The sequence below is a fragment of the Haliaeetus albicilla genome, chromosome 11 (genome assembly GCF_947461875.1).
Source record: "Haliaeetus albicilla chromosome 11, bHalAlb1.1, whole genome shotgun sequence".
NCBI classification, from domain to species: Eukaryota; Metazoa; Chordata; class Aves; order Accipitriformes; family Accipitridae; genus Haliaeetus; species Haliaeetus albicilla.
Window position 1 is genome coordinate 12,616,942 of NC_091493.1, and position 18,172 is coordinate 12,635,113.

The 18,172-nt window shown below is 43.0% G+C and overlaps 1 protein-coding gene across 4 annotated transcripts in view; it reads right to left on the reverse strand.

Moving 5' to 3' along the window:
* The window catches only part of TSPAN14 (tetraspanin 14), a 43,208-nt gene extending 29,338 nt beyond the window's left edge, over positions 1-13,870 (reverse strand). The window contains exons 1-2 of one of the 4 annotated variants that reach the window (XM_069796154.1): positions 13,383-13,870; positions 12,511-12,593 (exon numbers count right to left, since the gene is read on the reverse strand). The gene's annotated coding sequence lies outside the window, so the exon portion shown is untranslated. Of the gene's footprint in view, positions 1-12,083; positions 12,468-12,510; positions 12,594-13,141; positions 13,166-13,382 lie in introns of those variants that run through there. The other 3 variants (XM_069796152.1, XM_069796155.1, XM_069796153.1) reach the window with 3 other exon arrangements.
* Positions 13,871-18,172: the final 4,302 nt, after the last annotated feature.

The following is an 18,172-nucleotide window of genomic DNA, read 5'->3' on the forward strand; positions in this document are numbered from 1 at the left end:
CTTTTTTTCCTCAATAGCCCCAGTAAAGGGACTGAACACACAGAATGAACTACTTAGCTGGTTTCAGAGAAATGGCAGAGTCTGGAGAAAGATTAAAGGATATACTGCACATTCTTATAGAAACAATACCTGCAAAATTTGTGAGGCTAGAGAGCATAAACATTCACCATTAACACCCGACCTTGATATTTCCACAGTTCAGGTGTTGATTTCCACACAGTTTTAAACAAACACTGAAAACAAGTTTTTTTGCCTTCCAAAACCTCACCTTATAACTAGGTTCTAATGCTCACAGTTCAGTTATAGCAAAAAGCACTTAACCTTTGCTAAAACAAAGAAAATTGTACTTTATGGCAGTACAGGCAGTGACTGGAAAGGACTTTCCTAGATGTATGTGACCCACTCATATACCTAAGATGAGTTTTGCAATATACATTCCTAAGAAGTACAGTTTTGTTTCCTCATGCCCTGGTTCAGCTTTAGTTACAGACCTTTTCAACCCACTCAGTTTCACAGACAACACTTAGGAATCTTACTATTACGAGACATAGTAAAGAAAATTGTTTAAAACACCACTCTTCTGACATGCTTTTCTAAGCCTGCAGCTGAGAGACTAAAAGAGAAGGAATGAACACTTGGTTTTCCCAACTTCTTCATTTCAGTCTCTAGCTCCAAAAGGCAATTTATTTTTCAACAATCAATACTCATACACTTGTCCAAGTCAGTAAGTCTGATGGGTCAGGGGAAGAGAGGGAAAAGAGGGAATATTAGGAGACAACAGACGAACCCCACTAATCCGAGCAGAGTCCAAGACTCCATTTGCACCAGTGTAAGCCTGTATTACAGCAATACACTAGCTGCCAGGGCAAACATGTTCTCCAGATGCAGGCACACTGAGGCCTCCACCACTGTTCTGCCTCCCTCCCCATGAAAATCAGGATCCTGGCAAAAGACAGGAGCAGCAACTGTAAAATGCACATACTACTAATAAAAACCATTGCTTTTGCTGCTGCTACTACTACAAGAGGAGTGAGCAAGTGGCATTTAGCTAGCACATCATTAAGTTCCATAAAAATGGGGTTCTACTAGACAAAACGGCTTAGAATATAATCTGGGGCAGAAAGGCAAGCATACCATTTCAGGACCTAAAATACAAGTCTGAAGTCTTACTTTTTGTTAGGTTGCCCTCCCTGGCATTGGGACTTTGCATCCAACTGTTCAAGTTCCAACTTCAGTGAAACTATTCACAAGAATAAGAGCATCAAAAGTACCTTTACTGAGCACCATTCCCTACGTACCTCATCGTTTTGACCACCAGTGTGTAAGACATTTGCCCCTACTTTCCCATACAACTAGCAAGATGCCCCAGCCAATTCCAATCACAGTATTTTCACAGAAAGAAAAAGCAAAATGTTTTTAATATGCCTTTTTTTTTTTTAATGCTCTGAAGTGACAGGGGGCCTAGTACTAGCAGTACTGGTTCCCTGTTCCAAGAAGCTGTCCTATAACAGCACACAGCTCCCCAGACAGATGTTACCTTGTGAAACACCTGCCTATATTAAGAGCAGATTTGACTTACTCTCTTTGCTTATGCTCATCAGGAGTCTTTCGGTTCTTCTTGACGGACTACCAAACACCATACGGCACAGTGTAATCACTACTGCTGTGGGAGTGACATTCTGACATAATAAATCTAAAGTGGAGGTGTGTCTGACTTTTTCCCCTAACCCTAACAAATAAACATACCAAGCAATCCACTCAAGGCCACACAGCCACCTTCCCCATGTTTATCCTAAAAGCAGTCATGTTTCCTAATGTAGGAGGCATCTGTTACCAGTCCAGAAATCTGCTACATCAGTATTTCATTTAATTTACATCACAGGCTACATAACTATGGTTAGGCAATACTACAAAACACTTGGAAGATTAAAGTATGTGGGCAGCATAGACTAGTAACTTTCTCTACAGTGTTTCAGACAAAGCAAGTCACATTGTGTCAGCTGACAGTTATCACCCACCCATGACAACAGAGCAGTGCTACTTTGGCAGAATATATAATTTTGTCTTGGTGTTTACAGCTTTAGTGAGGGGAAGAAAACATGGTCATTCATCAAGAGACTACTGCCATTTCCAAAGCATTTCTACACCCACAGATTCCACTCTTACCTTCAAAATGCTACAGCAGTGACATTCATAGTCTATAGATTTTAACTCTCATAAAACAGAAGCTGTGATATATTAAACAATCTAATTCATGTATGCAGGGAAATCCTCACAGATAAGATGTGCATTAGTGTTCCAGATTTGTTCTAGATCTAACATCTCTAGATCTAGGTCCACAAATTCTTTTGACCCTCAGGAGGCGTTAACTTTACAAGGGAGACATAAGTCACACTGAAGTTCCAGGTTCAGACAGTACTGCCACCATATGCAGTCCTGATCTCCTTCCCTGTACCCTCCTAAAATCCACAACCATTAAACATCCTACTCAGTGGAGCAAACAATCATACAGCAAATCATGTAGCAAATCTTCAGATCAATCCTGTGATCTTGTACCACGTGCCAAGAAGAAAACAGTTTTAAGCCTTCCAATCTATCTCCCCAGAGCTCATAAAATGCCAGTGTGGGTGCAGCCAGGAGGTGGCAGGAGAACAAGGATGGGAGGCCAGAAGCAATGCTAGCTTCTAAGAGTGCTTGTGGAAATGCAGCACCCCTGCAATGCCAGCCTAAACCAGCACCACAGGCTACACAACACTTCAAGCTAACACACTGAAATGGATGAAGCTGGGGTAACAGGGACAGAACTAAGACAAGAGAAAACAAAGAAAAATAAATTAATTTTGTAAGCTATTGGCTGCTCCCCCCATCATTCATCAATACAAAGCATCAAGTCTATATGAAGCTGGTGAAGCAAATCAACAAAGTCAAAAGAAGAACACACTGAAGAGCAAGAAGAATTTTTAAAACAGGATATGCACTTTGGCCTATTGTTTGATATGACTAAATTCCATTACTTCATCAACACCAAATCTATATCAAAAAGCATCAGTGCATTCAAGACATGGTGCCATTTTCTTTGGTCCTCTTATCAATAGGGGGGGCAGTTCGTGAAGTTGAAAGAAAGACTTACCCCTGACCAGGGATAGTTCAGAGATTCTCTTAGGACCTTCTGAAAATAGAGCAACTAAGAGGCACCTACAGACTGCTTTTTCCACATCCCAGAGAAAAGCTGACCACCAAGGGAGCCTTAATGTTCAGTACAATATCTGGGTGCTGGGCATCAAATCTTCATATTTAAGGACTGAGCTGGTACAACACAAAGGGAACTAAAACTGACAGGATTTAGAGCTCTTACCGACTAATCTGATCCTGGAAACAGAGAGAGTAGCCCTGCTGATGATTCAGGAACTCCCTGCAAGCATGTGTCATCTTTATTTTTGTAATTTTGTCTCCAAGGAACTCTGACTAGGGCCTCACAAAGAAAATACAAGCTTCTCTTAAGGAATACAAGTATAGTGTATTTACTTCTGCTGCAGTTCAGAACAGCAGAGAAATATTTGCTCATTCTTAGAGGAAACCTGAGGATTATTCAACAAAAGGGTATTTTTTAACCCGAAAGACTCATGATGCAAGACAGATACTGCTAATAGGTTATCCCCGTTTTACTAGAAAAATAATGCCAGATAACAGGTCTCTGAACTCAGTGGAAAACATGACCAAAGCCAGACATATTTCTTAAGACATTATCATTTGGGGCTCTTATTTTTGTAGTGTGCTGAAGCCACTAAGTCCTCAAAGTACTTGAAGACTATTTCAAGCGCAAGTTGCTCCAACAAAAACTCTACAAAATCTCAGAGCAGATCCAATCCCCTGTAAATGGGAAGAGTTTCAGGTTTCAGTGACCAGACTTTATTCACTACAGCACAAATTGCAACTTAGGAAAACTTGTAAGGAACATACCCCAGTGTTCCCAAATCCAAAACAAGGAAGTAGCGATTCAGAAGAGCTCCACTCCAGCTCTACAGACAATTCACAGTGAAGTTTATATATGTGCTTTTGGCCAAGCCACTACTTTTACGTGGGTGAGTTGCATCTGAAATACCATGTAAGAGTACTTTGAACTTAAACTAACATTCAGAATGTAGACACCTTAAATTCTGAAAAATAATCTACATGGGCATCAAGAAGTATCATCTTTTAACCTTTTCTGAGCTGCCCACCTGACTAACATCACCAATACTTCCATATAATAGCTCTACATTCAAGGAGTTATTCACACTATCATTCATGTGATGTTTTCAGCTCCACCTCATTTCTTAAATGAACAGAAAGACACTAAAGGAAGACTTGAAAAAGGCAAGCAGAATTAGGGATCGCTTTCACAGCAATTAAAAAACAGTGACAGAGAACAATAGCAGTTCTAACAATTTCACTTTTCAATGCTCTTCACACAGAAGTTACCAAGAGATATAGTTGGCTGGCCTTGCTTTCACGTTAAAGTCTTTATTCCTACTTAGCTATAAAAGCTACTAGTAATGCTAAAAAAAAAATTTTATATATATAAATAAAAAAAAGCAGCTCCAAAATTTCCATATTTTCATTTATACAAACTGGTCAGAATGAAAGCCAATGACCCTGCAGAATGCAAGTATTGACCATGTAAATTCAAACTACAAATATTTTTAGTTATTGCCACTGTGGAGAGGTACAACTCTACTCAGCTATCCACTGAATTTTACTAGGTTTATGCTACAGGTCTGCTCCATTGACCTCAGTTTCACTGAGGTAATAAGTGAACAGATAAGAGACTTTCTGCTCCAACATATAGCAGCACTTGACAAAGGCACCAACTCAAGGCACGGACCTCTTACCTCGTTCAAGGGAAATCTGCTCAAAGTAGCCAACTGCAAATAAAGTGTACACTCCATATTCTGACTTAAAGCAAGGGATAGCACAGGAAGCAGAAAGAAAAGGAAATGTCACAAGTAAACTTAGTCCAAAAGCCAGCAATTTTCCAAACATGACCAAAAGAGTGAAAGACAGTAGAAGAGAGAAGGATCTTTTTGTAAGCTGCCAGGCTCTTTATTAGTATTTAAGAATTGCAGGCAACAGCAGGAGCACAGGATGTAGGGCATTCACTGACCTTATCCTCGAAAGCACTGTGGGATAACCCATGCACATGCAAGTTAAAACTCAAGTCAGATTACACCAGGATAAGCAAAACCAACACTAGGCGCTGTCACTACAGTTCAATGGATGACTCATTAACATCTTGGGAAAGTTTGGAAAAATCTTTCATGTCTATGAAAATTTTCTCTAACAAAGCTATTGAGCAGTTTCACCTGAATAGGAGCTTGCCTGTGGTGTAACTTACTTAGTATACACAACAAACCAAAAAGCTATGTTTTCCTTTTACTTCACAGAAAGTTCAGGTATCATGAAACACATAGAAGCGTGTCAGTCATTCTGACCAGGAGTTTATTCACTCCAGGGAGCAAAGCCTTTTAGAACAAGTAGCCAGAATAATCTTAGCTGATCAAAACTCCTCAGCTGCTTTCTACTACCTCTCATGAGAGCATATATATACCCACTCCCTATAACATCAACAGTAGCAAGGGAAAACTCAAAGTTTTCAAATTAAAGCAAGCATGTAATTTGACTTTTTCTTCTTTCTAACAGAAGGTTTTGGAACCCTTACAAAGTAAATATTTTATTTGAGGAGCCAGAACTTCCAGGCTGGGGAACAATTTTATTTCTATTTAGTGATTGGGGAATAACTTTATTTCTATTTAGTGATCCAACAGTAACAGAACCTATTCCATACATGTTGTCTGTTCCCTCCCATACCTCCATACAGACCAAAATATTTCAAGAACAAAATGGGTCCTCCATTTGCTATACCACTTTGTATCACAAAAATAAGTCACAACTTTGAGGAGAAAACACAGGAAGCTACCAACTTTCTTTGCTGACAAATCCACTCTTTCTTCAGAGAACATCCTACACTTTTAGACACGTTGTGGCTTTCCTCCATTTCCAGGAATGCCACTTGTTCAAGTCGCCAGTTACATTTAAGCCAAAAAGGATATCCCTTCATTTTCTTTTTTCATAAGAGAGAAAAACAGGAGACTGATTATAGAAATATAAACTAAAGAAATGACCAGCAGATAATTTGTTTTGGGTTTTTTGTTGGGTTTTTTTTCTTAAAAACATTCCTTGCTTTGAGTATAACATGCAGTCTGTCCACATCCACACCACGTTTCTTAGCCTTTACACTGAGTGTTCCTATATATGTATTTATATAATATATATTATGCATAATAAAAGATATTTATTTTGACAATTTAAACCAGATCAAGGTATCTTTAAGTGGAAAAAAAAGAATTCCAATATTGACATCTGATCTCCAATAATGAGCATGCTAAGAATGCATGTATCTGTACAATACTAGTTACATTCACCACTTGTTCTGGTTAAACAATGCTGTCTCTTTATCATGGAGACATGATGTGGAGCTGAATCCATAAAACCTCAATTTTTTCTCCCTTCCCATGCCAAGTAACAGGACCCATGCTTTCAAACACCACAGGAACACTCATTCCAAATGAGGCACCCTCCCAGCACCAGGGGATGCTACTTATTGGAGGGTGGGTTGTTAATGCCTGTTGGGTTTGGGGACAATGCTTTCAAAGCTTGCTTTCTTTTGCTGCCCCCCACTTCATACACCAACTGCATTCACAACACACCGAGAAGAACCTTATTTTACATGCTGAGCAGGACCATCACCAGCTTACAGGCCACAAGAGAAAACAGCTCTTTGTGGCCACACTGACAGCTCAAAAACGGTGTAATTATTCTCCTTATCAACTGACTTTCTGGTAAAGAAACACACTTCCGCAACTTTCGTGAACCTCTAACACAATACTGGAAAACATTAGAGATGTGACAAAACAGCATTTACCACCTCATGACCCTAACCACTGCCAGCTCTTCAGCAGACTAGATGCCTCAGCCCAAAGACAAAGAAATAAACTAATGCTTCAGGAGACGTAGGAGGTAGGTTTGCAGAGCACCCTGCACATGCTACCACAACACAAGGAAAGAGAATTAAAAAGACAAAGACCAAAGCTGCTGCAGGCCAAGCCCATGCTTGAACAGCTCCAGCCCTTCCCCCAAAAGCCAGCTCTCAGGCGAAGTGGGTCGGGTCGTGAGAAACCCTTGACTGTCTCACTGGAAGACTCTGCATCCGCCCCAGGGGAAGGAGGAAAAACAGGCTTTCCACCTCTCAGGATTATGCCAAGAACAACACGGTGCCATTAAGAGATCAGGGCAGCAAAGGCCGTGAAGTGACACTGTCGGAGCTCCTTCCAATGCAGATGTCAGTCTCTGCAACAGCTAACAGCAAATGCATCAGCAGAATTAGAAGGTGCGGCGGTTAAACACAAACACTTCCTAATCTGTGCCTTTTATTAAAGGGAAAAAAACAAATACCTTCAGAAAAAAAAAAGTGAGAACACAGGAAACTGCCATCTTAACAGGCTGACAGTATGACTGGTTACACAAGCAGAACAGCTCAAAAAACCCCAAAACTAACCCAACAGAGCTGAACAACACCTCCCCTTCTCACTTCTCCCAGCTGGACAAAGTCTTTCCGTTGAACTCCCTTCTGCTTTGCAGAAGCAGATGACTGCTATGACCACTTCACCAAAATACCCTTTACGAACTCAGCACACTGTACACTTCGCAAAGAAAGCCACCTTGTTGTCTTCTGAGAGTCATCTCACTAACTGCTTACCCATCAGTTTCAAGTCAGATAACTTTTTAGATGAACCTTCCATCTCCACAGGCTTACTATGCAGACAAACGGAAGTAATACCCAGGTCAGGGTAGAAAGCTTTACTGTTTCATACCCTTTATTATATGCAGCTGTACCACTGCATTCATATTCCACACAACATTAAGTACTTCCCTGAGCACCATTTAATAACAAATCGTTGAGGGGAAAGAAACAAGAGAATCAGCTCCATATCCTGGCAGTCAGAAGGCTGCTGTTGTGTAGAGACAAAAGTCCAACATCTCAGGTGTCTTCCTTCAGATGCAATTTACTTGAGACTATTCAACTTTGTTTTCTATTCCAGGAGTTTCTAGATGTCAGTGTACATGCTTCAGCACTGATTTTATACCCCAAAGCAAGAGTAGACAGCTTCCTGTAGCTCTGACTGCAGCAACTGGAAGCCGCCTTGCTTCCTATAAGTCCATCAATTATTTAGAGAAAACACCTTTCCAGAGAGACTCAAGTATCAATTATTTAGTCTTTGAGCAGGAAACAAAAACCTATAAAACAGGAAAAGACGACTTCTGGAAAGGGCTGTTAGGCCACATGAACAAATTTGGTTTTGTACACTAGCAACCTGTCTGAAACAGAATGAAAAAGCCAAAATAAAACAACCCATAAAAAAAGCCAAAAGCTCATATGCACACACAAGCTCAGCAAGTGCCTGAGCCTATTAGTGCCACAGGAAGAGTCCCAACTACATTGGGGGCTTCAGCACAGGTCTTCACACAGAAGACCCTTATCAATTTGTTATAAATGCCTGCTCTCTAGACTGGGAGTGTAAAACAGAGAGAAGCTCCTTTGTAATACCAGGACAACATTCAACAACACTGACTGCAAAGGTCAAGAGGAAGCAAAGGCCTATGTTTATTACACCCTTGCCTTTCACATTCAGGTTCAGATTAAGAATGAAGACAGTCCTAAAATTTTCAGCTTTTGCACAGACTTCTAAAGACAAGGGCACAGAAACAGCTCTCAGAAGAAACACATGTAAGCAGGTACTCTGGATAAGAACAGAAATGTATTCACTTAGACATATCATGTATGAGCTTTACTACAAGGAAAGGGATAAAACACTATTGCTTTGCTCTCAAAAAGGAAGAGAGACAGGAAACACTGAAGCAAAACAAGTGCCGGTCCCCCCTTCCAAACAGGGGCTGAGGCACACTTTGAACCAGAAAGGAAAATAAACTTACTTTTAAATCCTAACAGCCCTAGGTTCAGATATCGTTCATCTTGCTTAGCATATTTTATTTTCATTTGCCGAAAGTTATCTGCATAAGTGGTAACAGAATTCAAGTGTGAATAATCAAGCAGAATGATACTTCTCCTCTCTCAAAGGGATTAAATTCTAAGATTTACATCAGATTGGTAAAGAAAGTCAGCAAAAGCCTTTGAAGCCAGTGGTTTCAACTGCAAACACTGCAATCCCTTATCTTGTTAATATTTGAGGATCACCATTTTCTGCAGGTTAAATCCTTTGCCGTAATCCTCACCTGCAACATGCCTAAAATAGATTCTTCAGCTCACTGACCATAGTGAAAACAGGTTTTGTTCAGTCATCCAGAAAAAAAGAGAAGCAGCTTTACAATGCAAAAAAATCAAATATAAGACGTTCAAGTCTAACTAATTAAATTGTGACTGTTTTCAAAATGAAGTCATCTGAACCTAGACTGTTCAGTTTCCCCCCTCTCTTTTTTTGATTGCTAGATTAGGGGCAGGGGAACACCCAAACTATTAAACTTTAAGAGCCACACATATCTAACCTTGATAAGCTTCACTCTGATCATCTCTGACATTGTTCTTAACCTTTCCTTTATCAGATGCTTTTGACTGAGCATGAGCCAAAGGGTCAAGAAGAAGAATCCTGTTCCTGCCCAAGCTGTGCTAGGGGCTGGAAGGCTGCTTCAGCACCCTCATGCAAGCTACCAACACTACAGCTCTAGAAAAGCCACAGATTTTAAGGACTGTGCAATACTAGTGACGAAGACACATGACCATCCTTCGGACATACAATCAGAAGCCACCTGGAAAAGGACCATTTCTTAATTCCCCCTTAGTGACAGCCTGCAACATTTACTCTGAAGTAAAGAAAATTCTTGTTTGAGGGTTTGATTTACTTTATCTAAGGTTCTTCAACTTAAAGCAACATGAGAACCATAGCACATTCATGGATTTTGTGAATTGCAGCTCGTGAGCCTTGGAAACCCACCACAGATGCCAAAGTACAGAAGTCCATTCTACCAACACCAGGAAGTTTTGACCCAGGAAGCCACAATGCAAAGCAGCATGACACAAAAAGCCCACAAGTAAAAACATTCTTGATTCACAGGTGAGGCATGAATGTCTCCTTTGTCTGGTGTCTGAAACCCACATATTTCACCATACCCCACCCAAGTGGAAATTTTTTTTGTAAAAGCAGAAAATGATATAAAGGGAGGATCTGTGGAAACAGTTTTGACAATAGCTCAGTGAACTCCACTTCCCTCCCCCGCCCCACCTCAATGAGATTTCTAATCTAACACAGTGGGATTAGAACAAGAGTTTAATTTATTCACGCTCAGCAGTACTCAGACTATACCACACCTAATACACAATGGGAAACTTCATAGAAGACTGTAAGAATTAATTGCAGGAGTTTGTCAGCAGAAAAATCTCCACCCCCACCACCCCTTTTTTTTTTTTTTTCCCCAAACATCAATTTACAGGTAATGGCTGACTGGTAGCCACAAACCAAAGCTTCATAAATTAAATGTAACTACCCTCTAAGAAAATCGGAGGTCAGCCTCAGACCAAACAACCTATAAGGGATCAAAAAGTATATTCCTCAGTTATTCATTAGAAGTTAGCCTACAACTAAAAACTTCTTCATCCAGATTATCTACACATTTGCATCCAGACATGACCAAATTCATAAGACATCATGACAACAATTTTCTTGCTACATCTAAGAGCAAAAAGTCACATCTTCAATACCAAAGAAAGTGCCCCAACTAGATAGCATTTTAGGGCTCACAGCAAGGGCTTTTTATGAACCTTTCATTAAGTACTGCAAGGCCTAAAGCTAGCAAAAGGTAGCCCAGAACATACTCCCCTTCAGTCCTGTCAGGTATGTTGAAGGCTCTTGCACAGACACCGTTCCTAACAAGTAATTCCTTTCTTTCTTTTCTGTCACACACCCGCGCCCCCCTCCCCCCACCAAGAGGGTTGGGAGGACAGGAAAGAGACTTTAAACAGGAAAACAGCATAAGATTAATTATTCTACAATGCACTAAATGTCAGGCAAAGCCTATGCCCACAGACAAGAATAAGACTCAAGACTCAAGTAAGGTTTCTCCTGATTTGGTCTTCTTTCCTGGGGACACTTCAACACAAAAGAAGCTACAAAGAAAGCTAACTAGATCAACTTACACTAAATAAAAATCATAGAGCACACACCAGACACAGAAGAGCAACTTTCAGTGATTTTGATCTAGTTCTAGGCTTCACCTTTAGCAAGTCCATCTATGAATGATATCAACAAAAATAAAGCAAAATGCCAACCACATAACTTACTTGCATGTTGTTTTTCAACATTATTATAAAAGTATTTCCAAACTTTTGGGAAGCTATTTTTAAAAACTGCTGTTTTCAGTGGCATCGTAATTTTGAACATGAAAATATTCTAAGGACAGGCATCATCACTACGTTCTTCCCTCCCCACAAAAGCAGAGCTTTATAAAAGGACACACATCACACCCTGAAAGTACCTTCCTCCAGTGTCATTAGCCAGAGGATAAAGAACACCATTCCACCAACACCGATGTCCTGGATTTTTTTTTAAAAAAACCCAGCCAAAACACAAAGGCTGCAAAGTAGTTTCCCCCACAGCTCATTCCTACTTCTCATCAATGACTAGACTTGAATTGCCACCAGACCCCTTCTCTCCACACACAATTCCTTTGTCAAGCAGACAGTGGTAGGATCTCAACCATCCACACCCAAGCATTTAAAGTTTCACACATTTATTTTAAGTAGAAAGTGGCTCAGGAAGTCATAAGAGCATGTGAGTACTGATGCCTAACTCACTGAGGGAGATAGCCAGAAAGGAGATCATCGCCCCAATGAACTAGATAGACCCTGTACTTCCATTCTCTAGGAATGGGTTTCCTTCCATTTTATCCAGAGCTCTAGGTCACAAACTTTATGTCCCTATGGAAAAGCAAAAAAAAAAAAAAAAAAAAAAAAAGCAATGCTGGAAAAATCTTACCCTCCTGGTTATCATAAAATGTCCTTCCCTTTGAAGACCTACTAAGGAAGGGAAAACCAACAGAAGTAACTTACTTTTACAGCTTTTTTTTAATTATTATTTTTTATTCAGAAAGGCTCAAAATAAAACCACTAAGTCTACATTGAGTATGTGAGGTAAAGTCAGATGTATGCTTAACAGCCTTATGCAGATACTCTGAAAGTGTAAAATCGTGGTTTGTTCTACACAAAAATAAAAAGCCAGTATTGAAGTGAGGCCGGTATAACACCATGAGTCCTCCATAATACCAAGCCTTTTCTAGCTTAGCTTAAACCTTCTCCCTAGAACGCACAAGGGCCATTCCCTCCCTTAAAACAAAAAAGTTTACAAAGGGAAAAAAAAAAACCAGAACACTTTCCCCACATTAACAGTGCATAATGCATTTTACTTGAACTCTCCTCATAAGGTCTGCGTGCAGCAGCTTCTCAGCAGCGCTCCGTAGGGGTCACAGACCAGAAATAAAACATTCGCCTGAAACGACAAAGACGACCAGGAAGGAGGTAAGTGACCAGTCGGGAACTGGTGATGTGTTAATTACCCAGTCACCCATCCTGGAACCCCACAGGAGCCGAAACAAACGCGAGGCATCGCCTCGGGTGACACCGCACTCAGCGGCCGGGCCTGCTTCGGCAGGAAGCTCCGAGGGTGTCAGAGAGGTCCCTCGCTCACGCAGCTTACAAGCAATTAAAGTCAAAATTCAAAGAAGAAGTTACAGGCCCCAACCCTCGTACACACGGAGCAGCTGCTTCTGCTAACAGCAACGCCTGGACCGAGGGCCGGCGCTGGCGGCAGCCGGCGCACCGGCAGAGGACGGAGCGGCCAAACGCCGCCCCGCTGCTGCAGCACCCCGAAAGGCCTTTTTTTAAAAAAAATTATTTTGCTCCCTCGTGGCACCTCACTCAACGAAACAACTTCGCGTGAGCTCCCAGAGGAAGCCTCGCCCGGCCTCTCCGGCTTCCTTTAATGGACAAGGACAATGGCAGAGGCTCGCCACAGCCCCGCGTTTTCGGGAAACTCACGAACTCTGAGGGCTGCTGCCCGCCCCGAGGGAGGGCAGCCGGGCAGCGCTTGCTCCCCGCTCCGTTCAATGGCTGCCAGCTCCCGGGAGATGTTGCGGGGGAAGAGCCGTGCGCCGGGGAGGGGGGGGGGTCAAAGACATGGGGAGGAAGGGGCATTCCGTACGGCGGGGACGCGGCGCGACCCCGGGGGCAGACGGCTGAGGGGATGCCCGGGCCGGCGGCGGGGCGGGCAGGGACTCACCGGGGGCAGCAGCCTGCTCGCCAAGTTTCCCCAAGTTGGGCGGAGGGCGAGGCGGCGGTCGGCGTAGTCGGGGGTCCCTCCGCCGCCTCGGCTAGTCCATGGACACGGCGCGGCGGCGCTCCCGGACCTTCCCCGCGTCAGCGCGGCCGGCCAGCGGCGCCGGGGTGCCTCTCCGCCGAGCCGAGCCGAGCCGCCCCGCCGCTACCGTGCTCCCGCCGGCGGCCGAGGCAGCGCGGAAATGCACGCCCGTCCCTCCTGCCACGCCCGCCCCTGCACGCAGCCGTACTCCACACAAAGGGGACGCGCGGGAGGCCCCGCTCTCCCTGCGCACCCCCAGGCTCTCGCGGGCGCCTTCGCCCGCCGTGGCCCCCACAGGCGTCCTCCGCGCTGGCGAGGGAGCCGCGGCGCCCCGCGGGGACCCCCGAGGCCGGGCGGAGGCTGCGAGCGCCAGCGGCCCCCGCCCCGCCCCAGCGTGGGGAGCGGCCGCCCCTCACGTTCCCGCCGCCCCCTTCGGCGGCTCGGCCGGAGGAAGCCCGCGGCCGCCGAGGAAGGCTCTCGCCTTTTTTATTTTCGACTCGTTCTGTGGTCGAGACGGCCGCGTCCCCCGCCCTGCGGAAGAGGCTGCCCCGCCCCCGGGCCGGGCCGAGGCAGCTCGGCTGCGGCCCGCCCGTCCTCGCAGCCGCCTTTCCTGCCCCCTCGGACTTTCGGAGCGAGAACCGGCAGGCCAGGGACAGCGCTTTCAGGGTAACGTTGAAGGCGCAGTCGAGCTTCCCCTGGAAAGCCAGAAGGCGAAGGAAGGAAAAAAATAATAAAATTACCCCGAAGAGTACCTCGAGTCTTCAGGCGTCCCAGGGCTTTTCAACCTCTCTTCCGAGGTGCCGAGAAGATAGGAGGGAAAGGAAGGGAAGGAGTGGCCGAGTCGCGGTGTTCAGACCCATGTGGCGAGCCAGCGACAGCTCACACCTGAGGCGGTCACCGCCGGCCGGTGGGCCGTCCCCCCCTCCCCTGTCTGGCCTAGCTCCTAACTGCGGCCCACTGCTCCCGTTCCCTTTCTCGATCTCCCTTGACACGGAGAAACGCTTCTGTCACCTTCACTCTCTTCCTCGTATACAGAGCAAAACTATTTTCTTCAGTGCCTCGTACATTCGTGTGCAGGAAGGCAAGGCTAAGGAAGGTAGTCAACACCAGAGGCATCATTGCAGGCCTTCTCATACTCTTTACAATTCCTTCACCCGCTGCAGGGCTTGGACTTTGGGGACTTCCTTATTCCCCCTGCATCAGGAACGAGTGCTGCTCACGAGGACAGCAGCAAACCTACCGAGTGCTCCGCTACAGGGTGGAAGGAACTGTTGAGCAATTAAATGATGTGAGCTTAGTGCTTCTCTTTTGTGATAATTCGCCACTAGGTCAAGGCCAACAACCAAAACCATGCTAGAATCAATATGGCATAAATGCACAGTTCCCCTCACCCACACCCATCTGAAGTAAGAGAAAGCAGATAGACACCAGCGTGTCACCCACCCGCTGGTTGCATTATCAAGACTTCTTCCCATCCCCTACATGCAGTCGTTCAAAGAAATGTAAAAAAAAAAAAAAAAAAAAAAAAAAAAAAGGGGGGGGGTTGGTGGTGTTGCAGGCCCCCTCAAGCTTGCTCGTGGCTTCTTAGAAATGGAAGTAAAATTGAATTGACTGGTAAAGCTGAAAGAAGATGCTAGAAGAAGAATCAGCTAAATTTTAGGGAGGATCCAAGTGAGGAAGGGGAGCTAGGAAAGGTCATTGGATTATCAGGTGGTAGAAAGAACTATAAGAGATCCTTTCTCCAACTCAGAAGTAGTTATCTTACAGAGCACTGAGTCACATCTTCAGAAAGTCCAGAGCCAAGGCAGAAAGCTCCAGTGTGCTGCTTCTGTAAGAGATGGGAAGACAGAGGGTAAAATAGTAACTGCTAAGATTCAGCAGGGGAAATGGGAAATTCAGCAGCTTTATTATGTAAGGACTGTGGAATTAGGAAGGGCATTCATCAGTAAAATAAGGTTCTCTTGCAATTTAAAATAGTCTTGTAAAATGGTTAGTGTTAGCAGTTCACAGAGCAGTTGAATTGACTGCGTTCACTGTTAGCACAGAGATAGTTCAAACAACCTATGTCCCATTTATTTGCCTTTGACATTATCTCAGTTCTGTGTGCTTCACTGTGTTGCCAAGAAAATTAGGGTAAAAATCTCATCCATCACAGTAACATTAACTGTGATTTCCAGAAACCTCCCTGCATAAATAGAAATTTATTCCATTGAAAAGTTGTATTTGATGATAATGATAACGCAGAGCAGATACAGTGGAACTGGTGAATACCTTGGTCATGCCATTTTCCACCAACTACTCCTCATAACGGATCACTCATTAATTTCAGGAAATGTTTTGTAGTGGTCAGAGGAAAAAGCCTTGACAAACCATACATGAACATCGGCCTGCACAAGTTCACTAAAAAGTCAGATTTTCCATTTTCATTCCGGCAGTATTATTACACCCTTTTACTGCTGAAGTTACTGTCCTTTAAAAGTCTTCTAATTTGCCCTAGCACTTAGTTAAAGTCGGAATTATCACGTGGTTTTGATAATTATGAGGTTGAGAGAGAAAGGGGGGTGCAGGGAAAAAAGCCCACAGAAGCTACTGAGAGAATTTAAACTTCAAATAAATCAGTAGCTGGACCTAAAAGAGAAAGTAGAAATATTTTAGGGAAAACCTTTATAACATTTTCGAGATCAATTAGAAGAAGAATAAATTAGGCTGGAACTATTCAGGTATCAAAATTGGAGTGGATTAGACTGAATCAGCGATTTAACTTTACTCATCATGTCTCCACAGCATTTTCTCCATCTCCCCAGCTCCCTCCACTGTTACGAAGTGGCTATTGCACCTGTCTACTCTAGCTCCGCTAAATCAACCTCTGACAGAAGTCTGTGGGATAATGGGAGCCACTCACACACTGGCAGTATCTAAAATTAATATTACTAAAACATAAGACATTAGTAAGGATTACAGTAAGCCTGTTACTAATTTATTCCTGCCACACTCATTTAGAAATATCTGTATACCATAGACTGTATCATTCAATACAGTATATCCTTCCTTTATGTCTTACATTAAAAAGGAAAACGTCCACACAAGTAAAAAGATGGCAGGAGACTTTTCTAACAGCTTTCTTCTAGCCTAATTGGAATCTACAGTAGTCTGTTCCTGGCATCTTTGTTACGCAAATCTTTTACCGCAGAAAAAACCTCTGGTTTACTGCTGACCTTCATTTTGGCTGGGGTAGCAGTGACATCCAGCGGTTCAGAGAGAAAAAGAAATCTGCTCATTCTTTTCTTCCTACCGTGCATCACAGGCAACGCATCAGAAAATGGCAGGGATCCCTTGGCATTACCTTCTCTTCGTGGATATTCGCAAACGGCACCAACTGCAGGCAGTGGGAATGGATAACCCACACGGGGAAACAAAAATGCAGAACAGGAAATAAACAGAAAACACCTTCTGCGGCAGACCATCTTTCTAATGGTTTTAAAAGGACACCACAGATAGGAAATGTAATCAGTATTTTTAAAAGTTCAAGTAAAAAGCACCTTCCTATATTACACCTACCCCATTGACTTCACAGCATTTTCCTTCTTAAAATTTATTAACCCTGCTTTTGTGCTGAAAAAAAAGATGAACAGGCTTACAAACAAGGGAGAATTGACTGAAGAGAAATTACTATAGGTGAGTTTTGTTTCTCAAGCCCAGAACAAACAAACTTTCAATTATTAAGAGTCTCCAGTAACTAGCTGAGTGTTGAACCGTGATGTGATATTCGAGGCACTGAGAAGTGATTTAGATTTTGCGTACATGTTGTGTTAAAAGAAAAAAAAAAATCAAAACATTAAATGCATATAAGGAACTGGGCCAGCAGAGGTAGCTGTTGATACAACAAAATCAACAACTATGAAATTTTTTTTAAAAATGAACATTCTACATTCAAAGAAGAAAACATTTTTTATAAAAGTCAGACCTTGCAATCTCCAACATTGGAAATTCACTTCGAATTCATTTGTTCCTCCTTTACTATTTTGCTGTCATTTTTATTTCTTCAAGACTGCCCATTTCCAATTCCGATTAGCTGTTCCTAGCTCCTAGGCACCACGTATTTTCTGTCCTCTCCATTTGTATTTTGTCAACATGGAGTTCAGAATGGATGAGTCAACTCCAAATAAACCCAAGGTTGGCCTAAAAAAAGATCAATTTTATCAATAATAATTCTTCAGAACATTTTCAAATACCATTTGGACATTTTATGGCTCCAGATTTTGATTTGATCTCTGAAAGACAGGGTTAGAAAACTTTGAAATGTGTGTAAGCTTACATAGCTTTCGACTCAAAAAGTACACTGTCCCGCTAGCTGTTTACGGGAACTGTCACTGTTAACAGTAGGAAAACACTCTCCCAGACCTAGGTCTGACATGGTTACCGTATATATGCCTTTGCTGAAGCTGACAAGAGCAGAGAACTTTCAGTCTTCATGAGTATTTTAATAAACACCCTCAAAAGGACTTCATGGGTCTTTCTAAAAATGTTTCTACACTAAAGGACCATTTCATCATGTTGTAGCATTAGTGATTTGTATGTTTAACAGCCCTTGTACTCCAGCTAAACATTCTAAATGCTGAACATGATGGCTTCCTGCTTCCGTTTCCAAGATCACAAAACAGTCCCTTTGGGTGGGCTAACAGCAGGGCTGCAATGCTGTGCCATCCTCCTCA